Here is a 15,287-nt window from a genome sequence, read left to right as displayed (position 1 = left end):
CGGTTTGTACCAAAAAGGAAATGGTATCATCATTCTTCTGCCTCCAAGATGCTGATCTGGGAGTTGACCGCTCTAGTTCCTGTACTGCTTCTTTCCCTGTCTCTCTTACCTTAATGTATCTACTTATTCAAAGACCTAAAAAAGATTCAATCAAACCACAGGGCATTGTTCCTTGCTAACCCTCGGGGGCCACTTTGCGAAGCAAATTAAATGTCTATTACTGCCACCTGATCTCTTATGGTCATCCTTCTATGTTTCAGCCAAGCAACTCATGGCTAGATATAATCCTTAAAAAACGAGAAGCACATGAAGTGAGTGCCACATTCACTAAGGCTTTCCCTCTCAAGGCATTTTCCAAACCATGGCAACAGGAAAATAGAGCCCAAGAAATGAGTAGAAATCTCACAGGATGGGAGAAATGAAGATAGGCGTTTGGGATTGCTAAGGTGGCTGGTATTTGGGTGTCAAGACACCAGAGAAGAGGAAGCTGCAGAAAGGAAGTTCAAAAAGTCTGTTTAAAAGTATTGTTTTTTCCTAAGCCAACTTCTAAGCTGTGCATGCCCAAGATGGGTGTCTAGAAGGCTTGAATCAGTAGCTGCTGGGAGGCTAAAAGCTTAACAGGGATTTTAGGGGGTCACAGAGCGGGTATATATTAAAACAATTCCGGCTCAGTCAGAGTGGAAGGATCTTGGTGAACGTCTCAGAGAGCCCAGAAAGACCACACCCCAGGAGAAAGGACTATGCCCCAGGACTAAAACAAATGCTGAAACAGGGGTGAGGTGAGGTTCCCAGGGTGCAAACTTTCATGCCCCTGAGAGTGAATGGTTCGTTTAATACTGTGCTCTGGGCAACTCACTTGCCTCATCCTAGTTTTGGCCGTGCAGACAAGGACTTCAACATCACTGTCATTAATATGCTTTAAAACACACACACACACACACACACACAGACACACACACACACACACAGCGAAAGGATGTATAAAATGATTGAAAGGGAGGACATTTTAATACAGAATTTAAATTCTCATGAAAAAACAAAATCAATATTTGAGAATTAAAATACCTAAATAAAATCATTATGGGGCTTCCCTGGTGGCGCAGTGGTTGATAATCTGCCTGCCAATGCAGGGGACACGGGTTCAAGCCCTGGCTGGGAAGATCCCACATGCCGCGGAGCAACTAAGCCCGTGAGCCACAACTACTGAGCCTGCGCATCTGGAGCCTGTGCTCTGCAACAAGAGAGGCCGCGATAGTGAGAGGCCCGCGCACCGCGATGAAGAGTGGCCCCCACTTGCCACAACTAGAGAAAGCCCTTGCACAGAGACGAAGACCCAACACAGCAAAAAATAAATAAATAAATAAATTAAAAAAAAAAAAAAAAAAGAACAATTGGCTTTCGGTCCCAGTTACCCCATCTGCTGGCTGGGTGCCCTCAGATAAGTCGCTTAACCGCCCCGAGCCTCAGTTTAAAAAAAAAAAAAAAAAATCATTAAAAATTAGTGAAAGAATTAACAACTGGAGGGACAGAGCAGAAGTCATAATTAGTGAATTCAAAACCAGGTTGAATTGAAAAAAAAAAACAAAAAAACCAGGTTGATAGAAAGATAGCCAAATGGAAGTATAGAGAGGAAAAAAAGGAAAGAAAAAGAAAACCAAACTTAGAAAGAGAAGATAAGAGCCATATGGGACATAGTCAGAGATCTAACATAAGTGTAATTATGTTACACTTTGGAGTCACCAAAAAAGAAAAGAGAGAAACTGAGGAATTAAATTAGAACTCAAAAAAGAAAGATAAATAGAAAATCTCTTAGACATTAAAACACATACGCACACTTCTAAATGACTGTTAGGTCAAAGAAGCAATAATAATGGAAATTAATAAGTATTCTGAGCTAAAAGATTATGAAAATATATTCAGAAATTGTGAGATGCAGTTACTTAGCAGGAATTTAAAAGTTTAAATGCATGTATTTTTTTAAAAAGTCTTAATAACGGTGACCTAAGCATTCAATCCAACAAGCTAGACAAGGAGAGCCAATTTAACCCAAAGAAAGTATAAGAAAAGGGATAATAAAATTAAGAGTAGAAGTAAATGAGATAAAAAACAGTATATAATAGAGAAAATCAACCAGGCCAAAAGTTGATTCTTTGAAAAAAATAAATTTGATAAATCACTAGTAAGACTGCTCAAGAAAAAAAGAGGGAAAACACAAATTATCTGTATCATTCATGAAAAGAGAAACATTACTACAGGTCCTACAGTTATTATTTATTTAAAGAATTATGCAAAGATACTATAAACAACTTTGTGCTAATAAATTTGAAAATTTAGATGAGATGAACCAATTCCATGGGAAAAAGCTTACAAAATAACATCAATCTTACATAACTTCATTCGGAAAATAAAAAGAAAAGTCGTGGTCAGGGATTTTTTTTTTTCCTGGGAAAGAGCAGAAGGGAACTTTCTAGGGTGAGGCAAATATCTATATTTTGATCTTTCTGGTGGTTACAAAGTTGCATCCATGTGCAAAAATTCACCAAGATGTATACTTATGATTTTGCACTTTATATGATTTACATCTCAAGAAATACAAAGCAAAAAATAAAAGACTTTTATACTCAGATTTCTCTAATTTCATACTCTAAGGCAATTAATTTTTGACAATGTGAAAATAATTGTGATCTATTTAGGAAGGCACATAGAACGCCACTCAGCAGAAGCACACACAAAGAAAAAGACCTGATCCTATCCCACAATTGTGGCCAATGATTGCGCACTTACAAATTTTAAGTACCAATCAGTGATATTAAAAAAAAACAAACCACTTTTCTATGCCTATGTCATGAAGATATTTTCTTATAACAATTTCTATTAACATTTTAGATTTGGTCTTTTATCTATCTGGAGGCTATGTTCCTATGCCATTTAAAAAAACTTTTTATTGGAGTATAGTTGCTTTACAATGTTGTGTTAGTTTCTTGCTGTACAGCAAAGTGAATCAGTCATACGTATACATATATACACTCTTTCTTAGATTTCCCTCCCATTTAGGTCACCACAGAGCACTGAGTAGAGTTCCCTGTGTGCTATACAGTAGGTTCTCATTAGTTATCTATTTTATACATAGTAGTGTATATATGTCAGTCCCAATCTCCCAGTTCATCCCACCCTCCTATACCATTTTAGGTAAGGATTCAGTTTCTTTCTTTTTTTTTTTTTTGTATAGTGATCAACTTCTTTGCTTGTTGAAATAATTTTCTTCTTTTTTATGCATTAATTTCCGCTTATACATGGATCTGAGTTCCCAAGTCTATTCTATTTGTTTTCATGCCAGTCCTACATTCTTGCTATTCTGTAGCTTTGTCTTAACATCAGGGAGAGTGAGCTCTTCTCAAAGCTATCTCCTTGTTAACTTAGCTAGTCACAGATTCTTATCCCTCAAAGGATGTTTAGTAAATCAAGTTCTTTATAAAACTTCCAGTCCGAATTTTGTGTGGGATTGTGTTGAGTTATGTTTATTATTTCAGCTCCCATATTTTTTCATATTTTTGAAATATGAAACTTGGTTTTTATTGTTTTTTCCTGCTTTATATTAATAATATCCCCCTTATATCTTGGACATATTATTATGCTTATTATAAATTTGTTGTTCACCTAATCTAATAATTCTCCTTTTTGCAATATGTTTTTCCCTTTTGTTGATGTTTTTGAAGTGGTTGTGTTTTTCTCTTGTCTGTTCTTTTGACCTGTGACTTTAAGTTTCCTTGGGAATATCAGCTACCTTATCCTGTAACGTGCATAGGGAAGGGTCAAAACACACACTCTAGTTTCTCATCCTACTAGATAGTTTAGGGGAGAGTAGGGGTGAACCCATAGAACTCCACTGATCACCATCTCTTTATTGTCATGCCACCAGGCAACTGTTGGGCCAGGAAGCCATCTATAAACTCATCCAAAGAAACAGCTCTGGGATTTAGGAGGGTGATGGGAGTGGTGGCTGTTAAAGGCCTGGGCTGGTTGCCACATCTGATTTCCTCAGCTCTGCAGGGCTTCTACGAAGCTCTGATATTTCCCTGTCAACGTGTGGTGTACTATGGCAACCTGCAACAATCTTCCAGCTGAATGGGACAGGCAACAGCCAAATGTAAAATCCTCTGGAGGTTCCATATCTTGATTGAAGTGCGGCTTACCTGGGGTATACATTTGTCAAACACATTGAACTATACACTTGAGATCTGTGCATCCCAGTATAAGAACGCCATACCTAGGAAAGGCGGGACATCTACTATCATCACCCTTATTTTACTGCTATTGAACACTGAGCTGGAAAAGCTAGCAATTAAAATAAGTTGTAAAACTAAATAAGAATTATAAATATTCAGAAGAAAGATATAATATTGTATTTCTTTGCTCTTATCACATTTTCTCTGGAATCCCCAAAAACTCATTGAAAAAAAATTAGAACTACTGAGAGTTTAGTAAGATTGTCAGTTAATCAATAAACCCACACTGATCTATAACTGGGGGCACAGTTCAAATGCTTACAGCATTTTCACCTAATGAAAATGGATGAAAGAAAATAAACTGTTAGGAAGATAATACAATTTTTTAAATTTTATTGAATTGTGGTTTAAACAAGTGATATAAACATCTGTGATACTGAAGATTATATTTTAAATTTGAAGTAGAAAAAGTATGAATGGAGAAATCAGAACAATTTTATTTTATATATTTTTTTCTCATTTGGGGATGCTGTTTTAAGCCTGAAAAAATGCCATATTTTGCATAAAGATATCAATATCAAGCTTTATATTTCCATTGTAATGTGCAGAACAGAATTCAACCTTGAATTCTTTAACTGGGTGCAATATTTAATTTTATATGGTTTCATATTTCATGAGAGAAAACAGCTGCTCACAAATTTAGGAAGTTCCGAACCTAACAGAATCTTTGTACAATGCTTTTTCTATTTAGTGCAATCACATTCCGGATATTTGTAGAATTACGGAATTCTGGCGTAATGATGTAAATATGTACCACAATATTGTACGAAGCTCAGAAACTTTTCTTTGTAGCTGTTCATTCAGTCTTCTTCTGATAAAGAAGAAGTGAGCACTATTGGTAATTTTTCTCAAAATGTGAAGTTATCACAGTAGACTGTGTAGACTGGTTAGAGGTTTAAGAGAATTGATTCTGCGGCCAGACCACCTGAATTCTATCCTTGCTTCAACACTCAGGAAGTGTGGCCTGGGGCCAATTTCTCAGCGCCTCTGGGCTTCAGTACATAATCTGTAAAGTGATGAGGCTTATAGCACCTACATCAGCAAGAAGATTAAATTACCTAATATACACAAAGCTCTTAGATGATCCCACTGCGTAGCAAGCTCAGTTATTAGTAAGAACCCGTTTTTGAATTCAGTCTTTCAACCCACTATTTAGAAAGTGAATATAGAAACTAAAAATGGTAAAATCTTTTGGATGGCAGAATCCAAATATATATGGATGGTTGTGCATATGTAAGTGTCGGTTGTGTATGTGTGTATGTGTACATGGATATACTCTTTATTAATGTTTGTATTCACTTGGATCCAGTAATTCCTCCTTTGGGACTGTATCATGCGTCTAAATAATAATCCTTTCAGTGTCAAAACAAACAAACACCAAGGAACAAATAAACAACCCAGAAACTTACTTGACTCAACAGGAGGGAGACTTATTCTTAAGTCAGAACCTAAGAGAAACATTTGAGGTCAAGTTTGAGACAGACCCGTGAACCAGAGGCCTCAAGAACACAGGCAGCTATCATCCCATCCTTCTCTTTACCCAAGGACAAACTCTCTGAGGAGGGGATGTGAGAAGAGCCTCTAAGAAGGGAAATAGAGGAGTAATGGGAAGCTTTTGTAGTAGGCTAAAGAAGTAATCATGGATTGTACAAAGATGGACCCAAAAAATTGTTTATAAAAATAATATATGTCATACAATGTCTAAATGTATTGTCTAAATTATAGTAAAATATATAGGCATTTAAATTACATTAGAGAAGACTATTTAATAATATGGAGAATCAGTTACTATATCATCTCTATTATTATGGAAAAATACGTATTTCAAAAAATGATAAATATGATGTGAATTAAATTTACATTTAAATTGTAAATATAGCCTGCAAATGATCTGGTTTCACCAGCATGCAACTAAAAATTAAGGGGATACTGCTTTTTCATGTTCAGTAACGACGGAGAAGTGGTTCAAATGGACTGCACAAAATACCTGGTCATTTCTGCCCTTTCCACGGGTCCTCTCACTCAATGTTTCTGGGGACTCCTGGTGGTTGGTGCCAGCATCTCAGCCAGTGGTCTGGTTTCCTGTATGGTTCTGTTGTCCCCTGGGACATCGCTTGCCCTCCTACAAGGGCCTTCAGCAGTCTCAAGACTCCTTGCCTCATGCTTACTGCTCTCTGCTCCCGTCTGTGTCCCCACTGTGGGCACAGACTCTAATCCATTACTTAGATCAATAGAAAGGGTTAGGCTGTCATTTTCTATGAGACATTAGTTAAATTTCATGGATAAGTAAAGGTAATATCACAAAGGTTAAGGCTAGACATGGCCATGCAAAGAGCCCACCTACAAGGCTTGGTTGGGGGGTGGGTCCTCAAAGAGCGTCCTCACTTGGTATCCTGATCACCTCCCCAGGCTGGGGGCCCCTCTTGAGCTGAGCCCTGGGAGAGCTTTGGGAGTCTCCTTGCCTCAGATCCTAAGCCCAACCTCCAGGAAACTCCTCAAGAGAGGCTCCCCCTCCCCTTATCCCATTCCATGATTCACATTTAAAACTTTTTTAATATTAGGTTGTTTTTACTGAGATACAACTCACACTGTAAAATTCACCATCTTGCGGGGGTGGGATGAATTGGGAGATTGGGATTGACATATATACACTATTGATACAATGTATATAACAGGTAACTAACGAGAACATACTGTTTAGCACAGGGAACTCTACTCAATGCTCTGTGGTGACTTAAATGGGAAGGAGATCCAAAAAAGAGGGGATATACGTATGTGCATAGCTGATTCACTTTGCTGTACAGCAGAATCTTAACACAACATTGTAAAGCAAGTATACTCCAATAAAAAAATAATAAAATAAAATAGAATGAAATTCACCATCTTAAAGTGTACTATTCAGTGGGGTTGTTGTTTAGCATATTCACAGAGTTCTGAAACCACCACCACCATCTAATTCCAGAATATTTTCTCTGATTCAGTTTTCAATCCTTATTTCCCATTCCTGGTGTTTGAGAACAAGTTTGAGAACCTCACATCTAAACCGGTGGTTCTCAAAGTTTAGCATCATCCAAATCCCCTGAAGGGCTTAACACACCACCAGCTGGTTTCTGATTCTGCAGAGCTGGGCTAGGGCCTGAGAATCTGCATTTCTAACAAGTTCTCAGGTGATGGAGCTGCTGCTGGTCTGGGGACCACACTTTGAGAACCACTGACCTAGATATTTAAACAACTTAGTTTTCAATCATTTTAATCTACCTTTGGGATTTAGTTTGCCCGCTAGTCTTTCAGATTCCTGTCTTCTGCAGAAGGTGGGATTTTAGGATCTGTGCACTAGAGAGGGCTCTCCCCTCCACTGGGTCCCCGGGAGCTGTGACTACCGCTCTGCTCGCATCATAGACTGTCTGCTGCTGTCTGAGGCTTGTGTCTACCAGTGTTGAACTTGGGATCTGGCCTGGGCTCACTCGGAGCCCGGTGGCCCTTCAGCTCTCACCGGCCCTACATACCCTGCTGGAACTGGCCCTGCCTTTGCTTGCGGAGGGTCACTTTGTCCCCCCTCGACGGGCCCCATGGCCAGCGCATGGGGCTGACGGACTCAGCACCACAGCCTCTCTCTGTTGCACCACGCCGCTCTCCCCTTTCAGCTCTGCCTCTAACAGGAGGACAGCAAGGTCCCTGTGCCCCCAAGGTCCCTCCAGGCTTTGCGTCCTGGAGCAGAGGGATGAGAGCACCCTGTGATCATGAAGGACCACTGGACGAGAGGGAAGCGCCCTCGGCGACTCCAGGACTCTTCAGATGGAGGGACCGGCAGACGCCAGGGCTGGGAGGCGGGGTCCCGCTTTCTCAAGCACGACCTCTGCTCTCCCTTATAGCACTCATGCTCCTGCTCTGCTCTCTTTTCTGCTTAGCTGCCCTCCTTCGAGGTGGCTCCCTTTTTCTTTTCTTTTTTGATGATGTGGACCATTTTTAAAGTCTCTGTTGAATTTGTTACCGTATTGCTTCTGTTTTATGTTTTGGTTTTTTGGCCGCGAAGCACGTGGGATCTTAGCTCCCTGACCGCTGCATTGGAAGGCGAAGCCTTAACCACTGGACCGCCAGGGAATTTCCCAAGGGGGCTCGCTTCTGACTTGCAGGTGTTATGACATATTCCTGAATCCTTTCTGTGAAGTGCCTCTTGCCTGATCATCAGACCAGGGTGTGGTCGGGGGTGCGGGCATCTGGATCACCTGCGCTGCTAGCCGAGCAGCCGGCTCGCAGGCCACAACCCGGACTTACCGAATCAGAGACTCCAGCGATGGGACGCGAGAACCTGCACTTGAACGGGCACCCCAGATAATTCTATGTACACTCAATTTGAGGACATCTGTACTAGGCTAATAGCCACAGAAACTGAGGGATAGAAACTGTGCTGTTGACAAGCGTATTTTCACCACGTGGCACACAGCATGCGCAGGAGTCGCCGTACAGAGGGCTGGGTTCCACAGTGGGGATGGGGTGGGGACAGTCATAGGTATAGTGACACGATGCTTGCAAATTGTGCGTGTGTGTGCGCGCACGCGCGTGTCATCTCAGCACCACCTGAGTCCTCTTTGGCTCTGGAATAGACCCCTGCTTTTGCTTGGACACTGCTCACCAGAAGTGATGGGGTGCTTTAAACACCAAAGTCACAGCCTGTTGCTTACATGAGAAGAGAGTCACAGAAACCAAGACCCACGTAAGGTCAGAGCCGGGGTACCCTTCTCTGGTTTTCCATTTTCTCTGGTTTTCCATTTTCTCTGGAGCAATTCCTGGTGGAGTGAGTGAGTGGCCAGGACTGGGCTGGGTAGATGTTCTCTCTCTCCTTGTGTGGTTACATTCACGGAAGCTAAAAGCACACGTTACACGTCTCCACTGTGAACACACATAAATGTTTGTTGGAGGATTGAAGGAACAACACGTGGCAGTCCACGGTCTGCAATGAACTTTCTATAATACAGAAAAATAGCTGTCCTGTAGATCGTACTTTTCACGCACCAGGTCCTGTTCCAAACATTTTCCATATAAGACTCAATTAAATCTTTGATTTTATTTATTTTCTCTTTTAAATTAAATCTTTGATTTAAAAAAAAAAAAGTTTCCCATTCGACAGAAGCACAGGCACAGAGATGAAGAAACTCACCCAAAGTCCCAGAGGCAGGGGCTGAGGCAGGGGCTGAACCTCAGCAGTCAGTTACAGCATCTGGGTGTTTGGCCACCTCCCCCTTGGCTGCCTGAACACATATACCAGGGGATTCGAGGGCGTTTCTGAAAGTCTTCCTCAGCCAGTCCCCCTTTCATGAGCACATATGGATGTCCCCCTGAATCAAACTGGAAAACCAGGTACAAATATTTCTAGAGACAGAAGCCACCTTCTACGCTAAGGCATGTTTCCTCCAGCATGTTTTGTGCTGGTGAGGAACTGGTGGTCGGCTGGATTGAGATAACTCTCTTTTTATTTGAAAACCACACACACAAAAGAACCCCACAGCTCCTACTTAGTTTGCTTTCTCCTGCACTTTATATTATGTTGCATTCAGGTGGAATTTTGATATTTCAAGTCATTGTAAATTTTATAGCTAAATAAACACCCCAATTGCAGGCTTTACTGTGTAGTCAGGGTTAGGTGTAAACATGAGAAGCTTTAGTGGAATTATTATAATACCTGTTTGTATTTCAAGATTATAAAAATTCTGCTTAAATAAAGTAGTACATATAACCTACATAACATTAAATTATGTCATAATCATTCTTCTACACACACAGAATTTGAAGGCATTCCACTGATAATGATGGAGAGTTTCAATAATTTGTACCTTTTCTAACAGAACTAGAGTCTGTTTTGCTTGTTAAAATGCATAGTGATTTACAATAGTCAAAACTGCATTTGGCAACAAGTTATGTTGAAGACAAGATAGTAGGAAATATTTTCTTGATTAGATAATGGTTGGTGGAAATTCTTTCCAGCTTTGGCGAAACAAAAGTTAGCAATTGAAAGCATATCAGATGATGCATCAATTTCCCATAAACAGAAGACTGTGCAACCTACTTTATTGAAAAAACCTTTATGCGGAGCTAGATTTAATCTCTCAATTTAAGAAGCAGTGCCATGAAATAAGACGTTTGCATGCAAAATCTCCAGATTTCCAGTGGAAATATAAAACAAAGAAGCGCTCCGTTCCCTTGGGGATGGCACCTATCTTGGATTTGTTTTTTCTCTGATGTTCTTGCATGGTTTTATCAGTGGCTTCAGGGAAGCGAAACAGCAGTTTGCTTCTTTCAGAACAAAGGCTTGGAGAATTAGGAAAAAAGAAGAAGATAATATATTAAAAGTAGTTCCCCTACTGTTCTTTATATTTGTTATGGATTTCCTGAGGAGTAATCATTGTTTCAGATAATTTGTCTTTGAATGATTTTAATATTTAATCTAGCAACTAAACATGACCTGACTTTATGCTTTGTTTTCTTGGTTTTTGTTTTTCTAAATCACACATGCAAATGTTTCTTGAAGAAGGCAAGTCTTAACTATGTAAAACTGAAAAGAGTATGGACTTAAGCAAACTATACATTTTTCCTAAATGGCTGGTTACTTTACCAAAATAAAAGCGAAACTTTACTAGCATCTTTAAATTTATTTGGTAATTAAGTATTTAGCACACGATGTGTGCCTGATAAATGAATAAATGACAAATAGGACATGGTCCCATGGTCAAGGTCCAGTAATGTAGTTGTGCATCACTGGTGTATATTATAAACATGGTGCCCAGGGAGAAAACACATCCTTTCCAGCACATGCACCTTATTGGCTATATGGCAACCATATTGGTTTCTCCTCTTTGTTTCTGTAACAAGACAGTCATTTCACATTCTGTAAAATTTATTGATTTCTATTTTCAGTTGTTAAATGCTCCAAAGTTCTACCTACTTATTTAAAGCACTGCTGCAAAAATGTCTAGTGTTTCACAGTCCATTTTTATAAAGCCATTTCTCTCTACATATTTATTTGTGTCTTAATAGGCAATCTTAGGTAAAGTAAGCATAATTTCTTACCAAAGCAATTTAGCCAAATTTAGTTAATTATCTGAAGCCATAATATCGTGATGTGCTTGGATGGTTTTCCCTAAATACTGTTTCCCATGAAAGGGAACCAGGCAATCTTGGAGAAATCTCCAATTCCACATCTGATTCCTATAGCTGGAAATGTACAAGATAAGCCTGGATTATCTCAAGATTGTGTCAAAAAGACACAGAGCATTTGAAGAGGTTTCCCTGGCTAAAAGTGGGACAATTTCAGCATCAAAAAGCATTGATATCCTAAAACAAGTAAATAAAATGAGCCAAAGAACAAAGTCAAGCACATATACAATACAAATACAAACAGCAATATAAAAGCCTGAGGTCAAAAATAATAAGTCGGAGGACTTCCCTGGTGGCACAGTGGTTAAGAATCCGCCTGCCAATGCACGGGACACGGGTTCGATCCCTGGTCCAGGAAGATCCCACATGCCACGGAGCAACTAAGCCGGTGCGCCACAACTACTGAGCCTGCTCTCTAGAGACTGCAAGCCACAACTACTGAGCCCACGTGCCATAACTACTGAAGCCCGTGTGCTTAGAGCCCGTGCTCCGCAACAAGAGAAGCCACCGCAGTGAGAAGCCCGTGTACCGCAACAAAGAATAGCCCCCGCTCGCCGCAACTAGAGAAAGCCCGCGTGCAGAAACGAAGACACAACGCAGCCAAAAATAAATTAATTAATTAATTTAAAAATAATAATAATAATAATTCGGGACTTCCCTGGTGGTGCAGTGGTTACGAATCTGCCTGCCAATGCAGGGGACATGGGTTCGAGCCCTGGTCCAGGAAGATCCCACATGCCACGGAGCAACTAAGCTCGTGTGCCACAACTACTGAGCCTGTGCTCTACATCCTGTGAGCCACAACTACTGAGCCCATGTGCCACAACTACGGAAGTGCATGTGCTTAGAGCCCGTGCTCTGCAACAAGAGGAGCCACCGCAATGAGAAGCCTGCGCACTGCAACAAAGAGTAGCCCCCGCTCGCCGCAAACAGAGAAAGCCCAGGTGCAGCAATGAAGACCCAATGCAGCCAAAAAAATAAAATTAAATTAAAAAAATAATAATAATAATTCATGTTACAGGTAGTAATGAGACAGGGGACATTTTAAGTTATTAAAAGTATAATTCACAACAAATATATATATCAATCATAAAGATTCATGTGATAAACAATCTATGTCTGAATATTTAAATTAAAAATGAAACTGAAACATGACAAAAACATAATAGTAGAAGATGTGAACATATCTCTCAGCTTTTGTCAAGGAAGTAGACAAATGTTTTAAGAACGTATAAGAAATTTTATTAAGGCAATGAATAACTATTATTTTTTAAATGTTTTTAATTTTTTTTTTTTTACCTTATAAGCAGAAAGTATCATTTTGTTTGCTGTGTCCACGAGTAGTTTTTAGAAAATGATCTTATTTTAAGCCACATATTGAATTTCAATTTATTTGGAAAAACACATTCTCTGTCTTCAATAAAATAAAATTAGAGGTAGTGGTAAGGGTTTAAATAAAGAATTCCTCCAATTAGAAATTTTACAATGGCATTCTAAATGACTTCTAAGTTAAAGTGGAAATAAAAACTGCATATATAAAAATTTTGTAAAAATTAAAATGCCAATTCAAGAAACTTCAACAAGATGTTAAAGTTTTGCTCAGAAGGGATTATGTATCCTGATGGCTTTATTAATCTCAGTACATAATGATGTAAATGAATGTATTACTCAAAACTCAAGGATTAGAAAAAGAATAAACATTGAAAACTAAAGAAAGGATTCTATAACTATAATTTCTACATTCATAAATTGACAAAATGCCATCATGTCTAATCAGGATAATATAGAAGAATACAAAAGTATATACAACACTAGGCACAAGAATGAGGATAGAGAGACATATAGATAAGAATTTTAAAATTATATTGACTTAAAAATGTTATAGCTAATTCTTCTCATGTGAATATGGGATTTCAATAAAAATATCAAGCAGGAACTTGTTTTAGGACTTGGCAAAATGATTCTAAATGTCATCTGAAAGTATTATCAGACAAGAACAGCTTCCAAGCCTCCCAGTAAAACTTGTTTCTGTCATTTGTGTTTGTGTGTGTTATAAATGTCTATATTGTATTATTTGCTGTATAAAAGTTTTAACAGTTATAACCTCATAGTAGATTAAGATTTTTATTAATATAAAAACACTCTGTCCCAGGTAATGACTTTTTCTAGGAATTATTTTTGGTTTCTTGACTTTTTCTTTGTGTTTTTGCTTGATGTATTTGATCTTCCTTTTTATTTCTAGACTTTGTCTTGATTTATTTCACTGTAGGCAACATATAGTAAGATTTTGTTTTTGAACCTAATCTAAGGGTTTTCTTTTGTTTCTTTTTTGTTTTGTTTTTTTTTTGAGTTTTCAAGAGGTTAAACCATTTGGTTTTATTGATATGTTTGATCTTCTGTTATGTTTTTAATTCCGCCTTCCTTAGTGTCTGCTTTGTTTTTCTATGTAAACCGTTTTCAAACATACAATTTAAATATATACTTAAACCTGTAGTTCTCTAATTATGCAAATTATAGTAAAATGAGATCCTTTAATGTCCTTGTTGCATAATAAAGAGTGAAACCTTATTTCCCCTAAAAAAAAAAAAAAAAGTTATAGTTATATCTCAAAAATATATCAATGTAAATTTCTGATGCAGTAAATACTTAAATATTTTTAAATCACTAAAATAAAAAAGAGAATATTAACATTAATATTAACCTTGGATGGAGACAGATTTTCTGAGCATTACAACAAATGCAAAACCCAAAATGTTAAGTATTAGAAGACTTGAGAGTTTGTCTACAGCCAACTGTGGATCAGTGCAGACAGATTCAATAAGTGAGTGGCAGTGAGGAGAGCAAGTGCCCCAATAAAAGACCAATGAACATGTCTTTTTTTGGATGCTCCAGGCCAACCATTCAATCCAGATTGAGATGGGGCTCCCACACTGGCTTGGATTTGGTGGAGGATATTTCCAGCAATGCCACTTCCAACCATATTAAAAAAATTTTTTTTTCAGTCAAGCAGGGTATATTTCCTATGAACCAGCCAGGTCAACTGGCTCAGACCCAGTGTTTTTGAGCAAATGCTTATTTGTTTTAATAGACCTTAGTTTTCAGAGCAGTTTTAGGTTCACAGCAAAACTGAGTGGAAAGTCCAGGGATCCAGGGACTCAAATGATGTCATCCAGACATGATCTGACTCCCTCCATCCTCTGTGTTGGCTTCATTTTCAGGTAAGCTCGTCTCATGGATGGCAAAATTGGCCCCCGGGGAGCATTAGGCCACGCTGTGCCAGTCCTTTCCTCCTGGAATCTTGTCATGGTAAGAAAAAAAAATGTTTAAAAAAAGCAGGAAAACTCCTTTTAGAGGACAGAAAAGTCTTTGCTGAGCAGAACACCTTGAGGAGGCTTTGTGGATATAGAAAGATGCACTGGGGTCATGGCCAGTTGGGCTAGAAGAAACATGTATTTTATTATCAAATCAGGACACTTTGGAGGGTAGGAGGGAGTACTATTAATCACTTCACTGGAAAACAGGTATCATCTGGCATCGTTCCCTATAAACTAAGCTTAGGCTCCCCTTCTGAAGAAATGAAGCCAAGAGGTAGCTAAACTGCTGTGCTAAAAAAAAAAAAAGCACGATGAGATAACTAAATGACTGACCATACCAAACGTTGGTGAGCCCATGGGGCATCTGAAACTCTCACACATTGCTAGCGGAAGTGAGATGGTACCTACTGGTATTTGCCAAAGAAAACTGAAGTCACAAAACCCAAAGATTTGTACGTGAATGTTCGTTGGAGCTCCATTTGTAATAGCCCCAAACCCAGAAACAATCCAAATCCATCAATAGACAAACGAATAA

At 38.9% G+C, this 15,287-nt stretch overlaps 1 long non-coding RNA gene across 1 annotated transcript in view; it reads left to right on the top strand.

The window, feature by feature from the left end:
* LOC132371604 (uncharacterized) overlaps nucleotides 1–14,735 on the top strand; it is an 85,813-nt gene extending 71,078 nt beyond the window's left edge. The window contains exon 4 of the long non-coding RNA XR_009504887.1: nucleotides 14,657–14,735. This is a non-coding gene — a long non-coding RNA (uncharacterized LOC132371604). The remainder of the gene's footprint in view (nucleotides 1–14,656) is intronic.
* The last annotated feature ends 552 nt before the right edge of the window (nucleotides 14,736–15,287 follow it).

The sequence above is a fragment of the Balaenoptera ricei genome, chromosome 9 (genome assembly GCF_028023285.1).
Source record: "Balaenoptera ricei isolate mBalRic1 chromosome 9, mBalRic1.hap2, whole genome shotgun sequence".
Classification (NCBI taxonomy): Eukaryota; Metazoa; Chordata; class Mammalia; order Artiodactyla; family Balaenopteridae; genus Balaenoptera; species Balaenoptera ricei.
The sequence above is the reverse complement of the archived record's forward strand: the minus strand, read 5'-3'. Positions and strand labels throughout refer to the sequence as shown.